Genomic DNA, 13259 nt, shown 5'->3' on the forward strand with positions numbered 1-13259 from the left:
CAAAGGATGGATGGGGCCTGAGCCCCCAAACCCAGGCCACTTCTTTCTCCCTAGTATTTGTTACTGCACTGTAACATCCGTTTTGCAAATGACAAATTGGCAGCTGACCAGAGACCACAAACTGGATTCAAAAAACAGGTGAGGGGTTAGGTCCCTCCATAATTTCTCATTCAGTTAATTTTCCCCCAAAGCATCCAAATCCCATTCAGTCCTACAACATTAAGTTTCGAACCAGACCCCAGAAATCTATATTTTCAACCCTTATTTTCTATCTGCACCCTTCCAAAGGATTTCTCTCTCCAAAAAATCCTTAATTGCCCCCTGTTTTCCCTTCTCCAAATAAAAAAGTTACCCACCAGCCCTGTTTCTGTTCACTAATCTTCCTTAGATTCACACAGTCTGCTTCATTTTTCCTTCAATTTTCTTCTCTGTTCAGGAGGACCGCTCCTTTTCCCACCAGCCCCCCCCCCCATTGCGGCACCTGTGGTGTGCTCAACAAATAGGAACGCATGCTATGTCAAAATGAACATAAGGAGAGACCTGCTGGATCAAACCAGTGGCCCATCTAGTCCAGCATCAGATTCTCATGGGGGTTGACCAGATCCCCATGCGAAGCCTGCAAGCGGGGGAACACAAACTTCCCTCCTCCTGAACCGAATAAGGCAGGATACAAGCACTGGATAAGGAGTTGCAACTGTCAATCAAGTTTTGCAGCTCAGATCTGGCTAAGGCTTCAGAACCTTCCCAGCCTTGCAGCTCCCAGAGTAAATAAAGGGATTTTGGGTAGGATGCTCAACTGTCAGCCTGACACATTGCACCAGCAGCAATGTGGCCAAAACTTTCTTTAAAAAACAAATTCTATACCCTATTTGTTTGCATCACCAGTCTTTCCTTTCTGAAGTCTTTCTGGAGCGTATACCTAGTTAAATACACTGTTTGCCAGACCACACGTCGGGTAGAAGGCCAACTGTGTGCTTTACGCTTCTGTTAGCTTATATCAAGCAGATGCTGATAAAATCAATTATATTTCTTTCACAGCATTGAAATAGTGGAGGCTGAGTAAATACAGCTACAGAACCTGCCACTCAGTTATTTGGTGTTCTGTCAGTTTTGGTTTCTCAGTTTACCTGTTTAAGTTCCGTTCACAATCATTCATCAGTTTGCATTTTTTAAAAAAAGTCCTCACAAAAATTGGTCAGCGCTTCAGCATGCATTTTCCCCAGACACATTTTTGTATGCAATATTCCTCGATACACATTTTCTCTCTCCATTTTTATATGTAATTTCCTGTCAAATTTGAGCTAATACGAACACGTACACACTGCAGTAGCAAGAGGGGACAGGCAGCTGACTAGAGCCATCTTATGAAAGCGACCCCTGCAAAATCAACATTAATGCTTTCCATTCACCTGCTTTACAAATTGAAATTAACAGCGTGATGTTAGCTGCATATGCACAAGGACCAGTAGGTGGCGGTGTGAAAGAGGGTTAGAAGTTGCAAGTAGGGAAATGAAGTTTTGCCTCTCCCAACACGATGTCCCATGTCTCTCTTTGAATCCTATGTGGTGTCAGAATGGAGATTAACTGCGGGAGAACACCTGGTTTCATTTTCTGGGAAGTGAAAATCTATGCTGCATTCTGTAAGAGTATCACAGAAGACTGACATTCAAAGTTAGAAAACGTAACAAAACTAGAAACTGGCAAATATTGAATAAATAATTAAGAAAATAAGATTGGCCATTGGCTTCATTGAACTGTCAAACATTGACTCATATTCCAAATGCACATTTGTACGACATGAATACAAGAACTATGAATATCTGATTTCAGTATAGTGCCTCGCCACCATTAATAAGTTAAATGTAACAATTCTCTTTTTCAATACTGTTTGCAAGCAAAGTACCATGAGCAATAAAGGCATTATATGTGCAGAGTTAACAGGGACCATATGCCTATTCTTTCCCTCTGTATCTTTTCATCCACTGATATTCTCAAAGAGAAAATGGAACAAAGCAGAGAGGATAGTTAATTGGGCATCAAAAGTCTCAGATGTTGTTTTATATCCAGGATCCTGAATATCAGCATCCGTCGCTTTGCATATATCAGAGGAGGCAAAGCCTGCTCCACATTTACGATGGCGCTTCTCAAGCATCGTCAAGTCCCCGTGCTCATGCAGTCATCTTCAACGAGGCCGGCTAAACAGCTCCCTCCAAAGAGATCTGCGACAAGGACTTCCTCCTGCAGATCAACACGACAGCCGGAGGGAGGAACATCAGAAAGCTCATCACGAACACTGTGGCAAAGATGACCAAGACAATTGTCCAAGGTGCCAAGATGGTTTCCACCATGGCTTTCTACTCAGCCGTCTTGGCTCAAACACGTACCTAAGGGAGAGAGGGAAAGAACAAAACAACCACACACCTCACATGAGTTTTCAAGACAGCTCCAGCAGCAATACCGGCTAACACCTCCAAAAATGACGTGAAAAAGAAATAAGTCTGAATTGAGCGTTTTCAAAAGGTTGCCTGTTGACCTGCCAATTCGCCTATGGCGTGATCTATAAAAGAAGCCCTAGCCAGCCCACAACAGGAGGAATTTGCAGATCTGGGGAGCAGAGGAAGGAGTAGATCACTATCCATGCACCAGCCTCACGTTGTGAATAGTAGTTTCTGTGACCTGTGCTTGCCTGAGGACAGGGATGAGGAGCCTTGTGCAACCCGAGGGCCACAACCAAATGTGGGTGGAGCAGAGACAATGTACATTTTGCCTTTCTGCACACACTCACACACCCTCCTCTTATCCTCCATCCAGTCGAGCAAAAGGCATGATCAGAATCCAAGGGCAACATTCCAGCCAGGCAAAATTATTCAAGGAGGGTGTTGTTTAAGCAAGGCCAATGAGGGCTGTCACCTGGGGAGGTGTGTGGCTAGGGAAGCAGTCTAGCTTGGGGAGAGTCCCATGGGTCAGACTAGGACCAGCCCACGCATGAGGCAGAGTGAAGCAGCCAAGTCGGCACCCTTGTGGGCTCCCTGCCCACCCTGCTGCCGATTTCTGGCAAGATCTCGCCAGAAATGGGTGCTGATACCTGAGCCACTTCTCCATGGGTGCCGTGGAGGTGGGGGCGGCACTTTGTGTTTCACTTCAAGCAACAAAATGTGACACGCTGGCCCTGGATCAGACTGAGAGGCCTGAAGAGGCCTTTGGTCTCTGCGTGTGAGGTTTCACACTCCTTCGTAATGGTCTGATGGCCAGAAGAAAGGACGAAAGAAGAGGACTCTGTTGAAAGCTGTATCCCTCCCATGTTTTTTTGTGGACTGCAAGAAGATCAAACCTATCCATTCTGAAGGAAATCAGCCCTGAGTGCTCACTGGAAGGACAGATCGTGAAGCTGAGGCTCCAATACTTTGGCCACCTCATGAGAAGAGAAGACTCCCTGGAAAAGACTCTGATGTTGAGAAAGATGGAGGGCACAAGCAGAAGGAGACGACAGAGGACGAGATGGTTGGACAGTGTTCTTGAAGCTACCAGCATGAGTTTGACCAAACTGTGGGAGGCAGTGGAAGACAGGAGTGCCTGGCGTGCTCTGGTCCATGGGGTCAGAGTCGGACATTACTAAACACTAAACAACAACAACAATGACTTTTTCATGACCAATGAACCACTTGATTATATTCAGATAAAACATGCATTGCCAAGGCCTCAATTTTGGTGTTGCTTGAAGAGTTCTTCTTCTTCTTCTTCTTCTTCTTCTTCTTCTTCTTCTTCTTCTTCTTCTTCTTCTTCTTCTTCTTCGTCTAGTGCCTCCAGTGACAGCAAAGGAACCAAAGATCCCCCAAGCTGCATATCCGCTCCTTCAGAGGGAGTGTAACCCCATCCATCTGGCCTAGGGAACCACTCACTAAGGGTGACTCAGTTTTACCTCGATCAAGCTTCAGTTTCTTGGCTCTCATCCAGTCCATTACTGAGGCAAGACAACAATCCAGCTCACCCCCTGCACACCTGCAGATGTAAAGGAGAAGCAGAGCTGTGTGTCATCAGCAGATTGCTGACAACGCACTCCAAACTTCCAGATGACCCTGCTCAGTGGTTTCATGTAGATGTTGAACAGAATGAGGGATAAAACTGAACCCTGATGAACCCTACATTGAAGGCTCTATGGGGCTGATAAGCACTCTCCAAGCATTACTCGCTGAAAAGGTCCGTCCCAGTAGGATCAGAACCATCACAAAGCGGTACCACCCACCCCTATCTTGGACAGCCTCTCCAGAAGGATTCCATGGTTGATGGTATCAATAGCTGCCAAGAGGTTGAGGAGAATAAACAGGAATGCATTTACCTGTTTCTCTCCCAATGGAGGTCATCATACAGGGTAGTCAAAATTAAGATTACCATGTTCTCTTGAAGGGAAAGGCAATTTTTAATATTTCCCCTCATTCTCTGTTACATTGGATTACAGGCAAACCAAAATAGCTACACACACAAAAATGCCCTTAACTCTCAACCCCATCAATTAAAAAATGGCAACCTATTAATCAGCTAGTGCTTTTAGGACTCCCTACCCTGGAATAAGCATGAGGAAGTGTCCTTGGATAGAGATTTTTAAAACACTGAGGCATGACAACCAAAGCCAAAGAGAACTATATAGTGGAAGAAAACAAGTTCATTCTTCTGTCAACTAAAAATGGTGGCTCAACACAAAAAGTTGGGGCGATATGTGAAGGAAAGAGAACACCAGAACATTAAGAAAAAAGTCTCTTGGCAGGAAAGGTTGCTGTGTGAGCTTTTTTTTTTTTTTTAAGCAACTTTCTTGGTTACCTAAGAAACATTGACAGGATTTAGGGAGCAGGGCAACTTAGATGCTCTCTCAGAGCTTTCAGCCAGAAAACAAGAAGCAAAAGAATTGTTTTCAAAATGGATAAACTATGAATCTTGCTCAATGTGTAAATAGAATGATCCATTCCTTCTCATTAATGACTTTTGTGTAGAGAATTCTGATACCACCATGTTTCTGTGGTCCATAAAAACAGATCCTGTTTGCTTTCCACTTGAAGATCTGTTTCTTTGTGCACACTGCCCTCAGAAACCTCCCCTTCCTTATTGTTGTACCTGCTAAGTGTCCCCATTGGCAAATTGTGCAAGATTATGCTTGAGACGGGAAAAAGTCCTTCCTGGAGATCAATTTGCACTTGGAACATACATGCAAATGATACGTTGCTAAGTATGCAGGCATAATTAATTCTATGGCTTTGGAATGCAGCTAGTCAATGTGGGTTTTCTTTTTCTGCACCACACCATCATTATATAACTTTTAAATCACATGAAATCTTTTAATTGTGTAGCTCAGTGGTTGAGACTGCTGGCCTAATTTGTACGCCCTGCTACGATGGTGGCACCATTTTCCTTCCCAGGGCCTTAATCTTTCAGAGTGTAGTCACATGAATGATGCCAGTCAATTGGTGAGCGTGTCATGATTGAGAAGATGTCACAACAGTACACAGCCAATTAGAACTGGTTATGTGCTGATGTAACTGTGGACAAGGAAACGCCAGGTTCTGAACTTAGATAGGAAGAAGCAGTTGTACAAATATAAGACAGGGGACACCTGCCTTGTCAGTAGTACACGTGAAAAAGATCTAGGGGTCTTAGTGGACCACAAACTCAACAGTGTGATGCAGCAGCAAAAAATGGTAATGCTATTCTAGGCTGAATCAAAGAAGCATCATGTTCTGATCAAGAGAAGTCATAGTACCGCTCTATTCTGCCTTGGTCAGACCACACCTGGAGTACTGTGTCCAGTTCTCGGCACCAAAATTTAAGAAGGATAATGACAAGCTGGAATGTGTGCAGAGGAGGGCAACCAAGATGATCAAGGGTCTGCAACCCAAGCCCTATGAGGAACTGTTGAGGGAGTTGGGTATGTTTATCCTGGAAAGAGGAGACTGAGAGGAGAAATGCTAGCAATCTTCAAATATCTGAAGAGCTGTCACATGGAAGGTGAAGCAAGCTCGTTTCTCGTGCTCTGGAGGCTAGAACTCAAACCAATGGATCCAAGTTACAAGAAAGGAGATTCCGACTGAACATCAGGAAGAACTTTCTGACAGTTAGAGCTGTTTGACAGTGGAACAGACTCCCTCAGAAGGTGGTGGACTCTCCTTCCTGGGAGGTTTGTAAGCAGAGCTTGGATGGCCATCTGTCTTGAATGCTTTAGTTGAGATTCCTGCACTGCAAGGGCCTGGGCTAGATGACTCTCAGGATCCCTTCCAGATCTGCAATGATATATTCCATTCTATTTCATTCTCCCACCCCCTAACAATCTCATCCCACTGATAATGCTTAGTTCTCACTGAGCTGTTTTGGGTTTCCTCCCCTTTAGGGATACAGATATAGATATAGATAAGACACAGGTATATCTAAAACCTCCTTCTGGTGCTTGGAAGTACCATTCAGAGAATCAGATTGCTGTAGAAATGCTGGGCAAAGATGAAATTTGGTTGCCCCCATTGTGCAAAGGGAGCAGACACCATGCAACATCTTGTGGACTCTGAGAAAATTGAGGCTTTTGCCCTTCATTTGCCCTTTCATTTCCAGCAATGAAAAATATATATCCCTAAACTGGTTTTTTAAAAGAGGCTGTAATATTCTATAAATGTATGCTTTTGCCCAATCACTCCGTATTTATGCAACTTGTTTCGTAATCCATTGTTAAACTTCAAAGGACTATTTTTGGAGTCGTCTAAAGGTCACTTGGTTCACTTTGCTATTGACTATGATAGCCTTGAGCTGGGCACAAGGCAGAAGGCTCTCATAGATCCTCTTGTAAAATATGTTTGATGAACTGATGATTTTCATGATCATATTATATTATAATCATAAACATGTATGACTTACAGAATCTGTTTTAGGGAAAAAAGACCTTTGTAGGATCACTCTCTTGGACATCCTTATTAGCAAACTAAATATGTAGTGTTTAACAATAGCTGAAAAGCTGAGCTTAAAAGTCAACCGTCTGTAAAACATAACACAGTTCTTTCTTACTTTCATGGCAAACAAAGAGTTTCAGTTCCTTGTTTAAGTTTTCTGGTTGTTGTTTTTTGGGTGTTTCTCTCTCTCTCTCTCTCTCTCTCTCTCTCTCTCTCTTTTTTTTTTTTTTTTTTTTTTTGCTGGAGCACAATTGCTTTACCCTTGAAGGATTCCAGATTCCAATGGAAATATTTTTCAGGTGACAAGTGATGGGGGGAGAAAAAGAGCTAGGCATCTCCCTTCTGTCTGCTACTTCTCTGCTGAGAATTCCCCCAATTTCCGAAGTGGCTTGTCAGCTAAGGGCCAAAGACTATGACAGTGAGAGCCCTGAATGGATCTCCTGATATCTTTGTATTTCACTAAAAACAGCTCTTGGGGTAGTGGGCTGATTTGGTTCATGGCCATTGCATGATCTTCAACTGTCCTGAAAATGCCGGGACCGTCACGAAAACCATTAAGCCATCACGGCTTCTCCCTATGTCATGCGGAGTCCCAAGTTCCCATCATTGTTGAGGTATGCTAACCAGAAATGGCTTCACACTGGGGGAAGCAGTAGGAAGAGAAGATTGCCAACTGAGGCCTCCCCCTCCACCAATATCACCTCCCTTGCCACCGCTCCTGGGAGTCAGAGAAGGTGAGGTGGGGAGAGACTTTTGCTGGATCCGAGAGAGGGACCAGGCTGACCTGTGGAATAGCAGCAGTAGCGGGAAGGGGAGCAGGAAGGAAGCGCGAGGCAACGGGGATCCCGCCACCTTCCCCGCTGTGGGAGGCTACAACTCTCCAGCCTGGCAGGCCCCATAACCACCCATAAAGGTAAAGGTAAAGGGACCCCTGACCATTAGGTCCAGTCGTGACTGACTCTGGGGTTGCGGTGCTCATCTCGCTTTATTGGCTGAGGGAGCTGGTGTTTGTCCGCAGACAGCTTCCGGGTCATGTGGCCAGCATGACTAAGCTGCTTCTAGCGAACCAGAGCAGCGCACGGAAATGCCGTTTACCTTCCCGCCGGAGCGGTACCTATTTATCTACTTGCACTTTGATGTGCTTTCGAACTGCTAGGTGGGCAGGAGCTGGGACCGAGCAACGGGAGCTCACCCCGTCGTGGGGATTCGAACCACCGACCTTCTGATCGGCAAATCCTAGGCTCTGTGGTTTAACCCACAGTGCCACCCACGTCCCGTAACCACCCATACAGCTGGACAAATAAAAAGGAGAAAGAGAGCCAGGTCAGGCCTGAAAAGAAGGTGATGACTGGAGGAGACCCTGGGCAGCAGCAGGTCCTGGGGGTCGTGGGGTGATGGGGAAGGTTCTGGTGGGTGGGGTGCAGGCAAGCCTGTGGGGGGCTGGAGTTTGAGGGGTGTGGGGAGGCAATTGGGTTATAGGGGCCAAGAGTGGGGACAGGAGCTAGCTGGGCTTCAGGTGGTGGTGGTTTGTATCATGGAAAACTTTAATAACGATATTAACATGCAAAAAAATGAATAAATCAGAAAATTAAAATTAAAAGCTCCCCTCAGCAGAGATACTGATGTAGAATAGAATGTACCAACTTTCATTCAAGGAATGTTGGAGGGTATGCCATTGTACGTGGGGTGGCGTTAAGTCAGTTGTTTTGCTGACTTAACTAGCCCCTTCTATTAATTTCGTGGCAACGGGGAAGGGTACATTCCAGACAGATTGCACAAACCATATCAAGCTTGGCCCCACACATTTCTGTTAAATAAATCCCTGCAGCACTTAAATTAAATGTAGCTAAGATGGTGCCCTCCAGTCAGAAGCTGTTGGACTACAACTCCCATCATTCCCCCAGTCATTGAACATTCTGACTGGGGATGATGGGAGCTGGCGTCCAACTACACCGAGAAAGCACATTGTTTGCTTTCCCTGAGCTAGACCCTTCCTTGGGAGTAATCCCCACTGAAATGAGAGCAACTTCCACCTAGGCAGATAGGACCAAAGTGCAGAAGCACTGACTTCTGCCCAGAATCATTGTGCCCATTGTCAATATGGCAGGCTGGTTTCCAGAATGCATTCGTTCATTGCTCTTTTGAGGGGGCCTTGCAGAACGCTGTTATCTATTTCAATCAGAAACCATTTTGTGTGCTACATTTTGTTTTCCTCTTTTCGTTTGAATAGCTATTCATCTCGGCAAGGAGAAACAATGCCTCGTCTATATTTCCTTTGTGAATGTGAGAAGATAAAAATGGTACAAAGAAGCAGAAAACCCCCTCTGTATTTCCATGGTTAATGTGCTTAGATAAAAATAGTACAAAGAGGCAGAAATACAGATTGAGTACCCAAGAGTACTCATGGGTTTAACATATTCATTAACAATTATTATAGCTGTGCGAAGAAAAACATTAGCCTGAGAATCTACCTCGCTGTCTCAAACAGGACATTGCCTCAGCTTAGCTGCTCAGATCGACCTCACATTTCACCTCGTATCCATGGCATATGATTCATTGCCTTGCTTTCCAAAGTCTGAAATTGACTACAATGGAACTATATATAGATGCCTATAACCAATGTCATTTTTCTAGAAAAAGAGGTGCTGGAACTCACCATGAACACCTCCCTTGCTCTCTTACGATGGCAATGTTGCTTACCTGAGAAGTGCTGGAACTGAGTTCTGACAAATTCCAGCTGAAAAAAGCCCTGCTTATAGACTTTTAATTTTTTTGGCATAAGTGGGTCAAGTTTGCCATCAAAGTAGCCTTTTCTGAGAGGTTAAAAATGTTCCGTTTCAGTGCAAATAGGCTCAGGGGTCCTTGGCTACACACAGTTAAAATACTTTTTTTTTTAATAAAAAGGTTTAAGGACCTTCCGTGTGGTTTATGCTTTCAGTAAGGAGGGTAGGTGCAAGGGTTAAGAAGCCATAGACAAAATAAATAAATAAATAGAACAGGATTCAGTACTTAAAAAAAAAACAAACAAAAAAACCCAAAACACCACTCATTTTGTTCCAAAGTCAGTCTTTCTGCATCCCTCCCCAAACCACTGTGACAGGAAGTAAAAAGGTAAAGGAATTCACAGATTGAAATATAATATTGTCAGTCAAATACCTACATCAATGTAGATGCCTGATAAGCATCTCAGAGGAGGGCATTCTGGTGGGGAAAGGCCAACGCAGAAAGGTTCTCTCATTGGTTGAGACCTTCCAAATTTCAGGAAGCAGGTGTTGGACAATTATTTTAGTGAACGGTGGGTCAGAGGCAGATTTAGGGCAGTGTGTGGTGTGTAGGGGTGCTACAGGGCATTTTAAGCAATGGCGAATTTCAAATACAGTGGTACCTTGGTTTGCAACTGTTTTGGATTACAAACACATCAAACCCTGAAGTGTGTGCCCCCTTTTTTGGATTACAACCCATTTTTTATTTTAATTACAACCAAAATTTTTTTGGAGGCTCTATTGGCGAAAGCACGACTTGGGTTACAACCTGTTTTGGTTTACAGCTGGACCTCCGGAACGGATTATGGTTGTAAACCAAGGTATCACTATATTCAAAACCACTTCACGCTTACCATTCCACTGCAACAAAGTACTTTGCCCTATCCTTAGAACAGCCCTGTGAGGTAGGTACACACATTTATCCAAATGTTGCAGACAAAGGCTGAGAAAACTCTAGGTCTCATGAGGAAATTCTGTTGCGTGGATGGGAAAGCAAAATGCATACCAGAGATGATAATCTTCCTGGCTCATTTCTCACTCGGTTAGCCACTCCATTGCGCTAAATTAATCGTTTTATGATGCTGCATTAGGAAATGCACTAGGTTTGTTTTTATGTGTGTGTGTGTTTTGCTTCATAGACATAATCAATACCATAACCATCCTACAAGAATGACAGATGGGAGGATAATTTTGGCAGGTTGACTATTAATGATACTATTTAAAACCGTGAATTGTTCATGTGCCATTAAGATGACCAGATTCAAAGGAGAAGACAGATCCAGTTATATTAACAGCTGTGCAGACAGAACAATGCTGGTCAGCTTTGCATGCAAAGTTGAACCTACCCAAACTGCATATTCTGCACCACTGTTAAAAACATTGGAATCCTACCTTGAGCTGTGCTGATCATTTTTCTTTGGGGCCATTTGTTGTGTAGAATTAAAACCAAGCTCTCCTGAAGTGTGGGATGTGGGTGACGCTGTGGGTTAAACCACAGAGCTTAGCACTTGCCAATCAGAAGGTCGGCGGTTCGAATCCCCGCGACGGGGTGAGCTCCTGTTGTTCGGTCCCTGCTCCTGCCAACCTAGCAGTTCGAAGGCACGTCAAAGTGCAAGTAGATAGTAGGTACTGCTCTGGGGGGAAGGTAAATGGCATTTCTGTGCACTGCTTTGGTTCGCCAGAAGCGGCTTAGTCATGCTGGCCACATGACCCAGAAGCTGTATGCAGACTCCCTCGGCCAGTAAAGCGAAATGAGCGCCACAACCCCAGAGTCATCTGCGACTGGACCTAACGGCCAGGGGTCCCTTTACCCTTTACCTCCTGAAGAGTATTTTTTTGTGGGTAGAAGTTTCTCTGAAATTGCCTTGAGAGCAACACTGCATCATGTCGCATCCCTCCCAAGGCATTCTGGGAAGTGTGGCCAAAAGAAGCAGGGTCTTTTCACAAGGGTCTTTCCACAGCTTCCCACTAGGCATATTTTGGTCAGAAGCCCACTCTGGTTAGGCAACAATTCCCTCCTCAAAATTTCAGATGATTCTCTTCTTCAAGAAAAAACACCAGAAATATCAGCCCCTGTTTTCTCAGGATAATAATATTTTCAGGCAAATGTGAGGAGGATTCTATCAGAATAGGTCACCAAACGTTTATTTTAAACCTAACCTTTTAGGAAAAGCAAGGCTTCCATCACAGTACACTAGGCTGCATTTATTGTAGTCTAGAGAGACAGTTTACCACACACAACACACACACACAGTATAATTTAGAGGTCTGGTCTTTCCGGTCTTACCTGCTTTTATAAAATATTTTTGCCTCCACGTGCCTTTGATCTCGACTCAAGTTGCTCTTTGTTGTAGGTTTTTATTCAGGGTTGCCAAACTGAAGTAAAGCACATTTTCTTCCCGCAAAAGCTTCCAGCTGTTTAATGAAGCTGTCAAAAAGCAAAGGAGACTAGCAATCTCTAGGACACCAGGGATCAGGCAATAGCTGGTATTACAGTAGAAATAGACAACTATTTGGAGTAGGGTGCCTGTATCACCTCCCACCTGCTTGCTCTTAAAGCAACACCGTCCATTTAGGGAAATTTCCACGCAGCTTTCCATCTGCTCCTGCTCTGTTTGTTTCCCACAGTTTGGGCGAAATACAAACTGGACAAGGTGGCTTTGCACCCCTCAGAGGTTTTACGAGAAGGACAAATGAGTCATTGGTACATTCTCGTTAAAGCCATTTACATTGGAGGTGGCGGGGATGCTGCTATAATTAATGTCGTGCTGTGTACGCCGAGCCAATTACTTTTCAGGAGCTGTAAAGACAACTGCTGAATTTGCTGGACTCTGGATTTGCCTGTGATTCGGTTTCAGATTTCTAACTGAAAATTGCACGCATCTTTAGCGTTGCCAACTTTCCAACTGATTACTGTTTTATTGATTTCCAGTATTACATAGGAGGGAGATACAAAAACAAAATCCCAATTTACTCCCCTACTCCCTCTGGCACGGATCAGTCTATTTAAGCTTGCCAAAGTCCAGTCTATAACTGCATCTTGAAATGTAGACATTTAGCTGGTGATCATGTTTATTATTGTGTTGGGAAAAGCTTCGCCTGTACACCATACTGCTCCTAAGGGTACGAGATCAAGCACTAGTCGTTCAGTTAATCTGCATATTAATTTGGCTGATGTGGAAATTCAATCTATTCGCTGCTTTGAAGGACATCTTTAGGAGAAGAAAAGGCTAAGGAGCAAACCCTACACAAATTCGGAGTAGAGTCCCTAAGATGGTTGGATGGTGCTTTGCATGCCTCCTTCTGGCAACTCCTGCAGCCAAGCTGGTGCCAAACGTATTGCTCTGTTTTCCTTTGGACCACATCAGCGAGGCCAAGAGTGGGGTCTTCTTGTCTGCGCAGCCGAGGACCTCCATACATACTGCCCAGGCTTGTACCCCGGGGAAGTCACTTCAGTGCAGCTAACGCAGCAAAAACAATGCAGGGGGCAGCAGTTATGAGTTGCCAGTCTCTGCAGCCACAGCAGGCGCTGTGATTCTCCAGGAGTTTGGCTTCACCCCCAGTGTGGCCATGTCTC

The 13259-nt window shown here is 44.5% G+C and overlaps 1 long non-coding RNA gene across 1 annotated transcript; it reads right to left on the bottom strand.

Moving 5' to 3' along the window:
• Positions 1-89: 89 nt before the first annotated feature.
• Positions 90-12214, bottom strand: LOC308477374. Its single transcript, XR_013986519.1, has 2 exons — positions 11970-12214; positions 90-2384 (listed from the first exon to the last, which is right to left on the bottom strand). It is a non-coding gene; the product is annotated as an uncharacterized lncRNA (long non-coding RNA).
• Positions 12215-13259: the final 1045 nt, after the last annotated feature.

The sequence above is a fragment of the Podarcis pityusensis genome, assembly GCF_964106645.2.
Source record: "Podarcis pityusensis genome assembly, chromosome: 5".
NCBI lineage: Eukaryota > Metazoa > Chordata > Lepidosauria > Squamata > Lacertidae > Podarcis > Podarcis pityusensis.